The following is a 2,944-nucleotide window of genomic DNA, read 5'->3' on the forward strand; positions in this document are numbered from 1 at the left end:
CCCCTCTTCCAGGCCAGCTCTCTGCTGTGGCCAGGGCGTGCAGTGGAGGATGGCCCAAGTGTTTGGGCTCTGCACCCCATGGGAGACCAGGAGAAGCAACTGGCTCCTGCCATCGGAACAGCGCGGTGTGCCGGCCGCAGCGCGCTACCGCGGCGGCCATTGGAGGGTGAACCAACGGCAAAAAGGAAGACCTTTCTCTCTGTCTCTCTCTCTCTCACTGTCCACTCTGCCTGTCAAAAAAAAAAAAAATACAATGAAGGCTGGCGATGCGGCTCAATAGGCTAATCCTCCGCCTGCGGCACCGGCACACCAGGTTCTAGTCCCAGTTGGGGCGCCGGATTCTGTCCCGGTTGCCCCTCTTCCAGGCCAGCTCTCTGCTGTGGCCAGGGAGTGCAGTGGAGGATGGCCCAAGTGCTTGGGTCCTGCACCCGCATGGGAGACCAGGAGAAGCACCTGGCTCCTGGCTTCGGATCAGCGCGGTGCGCCGGCCGCAGCGGCCATTGGAGGGTGAACCAATGGAAAAGGAAGACCTTTCTCTCTCTCTATCCACTCTGCCTGTCAAAAATAAATAAATAAATACAATGAGGCAATGGAGGGAATGTTCTCTGAAGTTCCTTGCAGTCCTTAAAAGTCCAAGTTGGAGGGCAGGAGCTGTGGAGCAGGGGGTTAAGCCGCTGCCTGGGACGCCCGCTTCCCATGCGGGCGCTGGTTCGCGTCGGAGGAGCCGCGGAGGGCGGCCCGAATGTGCCCATCCCTGTACTTTTCTCTAATTTCATACAAAGCAACCCCCAAGCCCTTCACGTCCCTCGAAGGGGCTGAGGTGCTAACTCTGAAGGGGACCCGGGGTGGGGGTGGGGGTGTCCCTTCTGGAAAATGAGAATGAAAGCTGGTCCTGAAGAGACCCTCGCCAGGCTCCTTACCCCAGCCTCACTCCCTGCCGCCAAGGTCCTAGAACAAACCGCCACAGCCGCTGGCGGCCACGCGGAAGTGAAACGCGGGAAGCCGGCGTCGCGACTCACGCAGCTTTCTGCGCCTGCGCCCTCGGCCCCGCCCCTGGGGACGCGCACGGCCGCGCTCTCTCCCGGCTCTGTGAACGCGCAGGCGGAGGGGCCTGCGCGGGAACCTGCGCCCTTTACCCCCCTGGCGGCCAATAGTGGAACAACAGGACCTGAGGAGAAGTTTCGGGGGTTGTGGGGTGCCCAGCATGGCGGAGGGGGGAGGAACTGCTGTCTTCTGGGACGTGATCTCGTTTTTGCGGAATCTCCCTTCTTCCTCAGGGCTTCACTTCCAACTTAGAGCAAAGAAAAAGGGAAGGCGGCAATCTGGAGCTCTTAGTGCGTGCTACGCCCATGAAACATATTATCTCGTTAAGCCTTCCCCGCAGCGTCACTGAGCTGTTATTAGTCCTGTTTCATAGAGAAGAAAAACCCCGAGGCCCGGAGAAGATGGCTTACCCAGAGCAACACGCTTACGAGTGAGGGGGCTGCCACCCAGGTCCCTGTGGTGCAGAACTTCTGACTGCAGCCTAAGCTCCCCCACCCCCACCCCGCACCCCATCCCGCATCTAAGAAGCTGGGAGCCCTTCGCCGCCGCTGAGCAGGTTCTTCCTTGGTCAGCTGTAAAGAAGCTGTAATGGGTTGTTCAGGGTCACTCCCTAACCACGTTGCTCGTCACACCGAAGAACTTGTCCGACCAGTCCACGTGTCTGGGGTATCAGGCAAACACCTACAGCTACAGCCCAGGAAGTAGAGGAGCTCAGGGCAAGTCTTTCTCAGGCACCTGAAAACATCTTTCTCCAGGCATAAAGGGGGAGATGGTGGAGGAGTGGAGGGGGACATGGTCACAGACGAGGCCATCAGGGACACTGCAGGTTAATGTCAGCTCTGTGGAATTGTTTAGGGATGAGAGAAGAGAAACAATTGATACAACTCACATCTGGTGACCAGACCTTCAGATGAAAGACACTGTCGGGTCTCCCCCTGCCTTCCCAGAGACACAAAGGCGGCGTGGCAGAGTGAGGACCTGGGTGAAGCGGAGGCTGCTGTCCTCTGACCTGGAGGGATGAACGGTAAGCCAGCCTCCGCTGGACAGCTGGGGACGTTCATGAGCCACCACGGAGTACTAGGGACACAGAGGGAGCCTCTGAGCCACAGTAAGCAAAGCCAGCCTGCCTCGGTGAAGGCTTCTAAAATTCTGCTAGGACAAGCAGCAGGACCCCAGGGGCACCCAGGGTTGCAAAGACTTCTCTGGAGGAATAAGATGGTGGTGCAGGCTGAGCCTATGATTCGCCAGGAGTGGTGGGTCTTTGAGAACAGCAAGTGGAGCCCATCCGGGGTCCGCCCGAAGCAAAACGGCATCCGGGGGGTGCTGACACTAAGTCTTTCAAAGGAAAAAGAACAATTTAAAACCAAACCAAATTAGAAGTGATGAATATATAAAGGTATTTTTTTTTAAAGATTAGGGTAAAAAAAAAAAGTATGGAGATCCCCAAAAGTATGCCAAGTACAAAAATTTCAGATCACAGAAGTCTAAATGAATAACTGAAGGGAAAGAAATCTCTACTGAGAAATGAAGAAAAGCAAACTGAAAATTTCAAGGAAACCAAGGGTGGAACTGTAGAAATGTCAAAATCGAGCAAGGCAGAAAAGCGGCAGATTGCTTTGCTGACTTCTCTAGACTCTAGAGGAAGCCCACAGACTAGTGAGTGGCTCTCAACTCTTTGTAGGACACTTTGGGAGACACCAGAACCTAGAGAAAGGCTCATGAAATACTTGAGAACTAAGGGGAGAAGGCAGTGTGGATTCTAGAATATGACAGATGTTCTAGAATGTACTAGAATGAACTTGAGTAATAGGTTGACATGGGTTAGAGTCCTAAGTTTGTCACTGCATGAACATGGGTGATGTTAATCCAATCAAACCTCAGTTTTCCTGTTCGAAAAATG

Source organism: Lepus europaeus, chromosome 18 (genome assembly GCF_033115175.1).
Source record: "Lepus europaeus isolate LE1 chromosome 18, mLepTim1.pri, whole genome shotgun sequence".
NCBI lineage: Eukaryota > Metazoa > Chordata > Mammalia > Lagomorpha > Leporidae > Lepus > Lepus europaeus.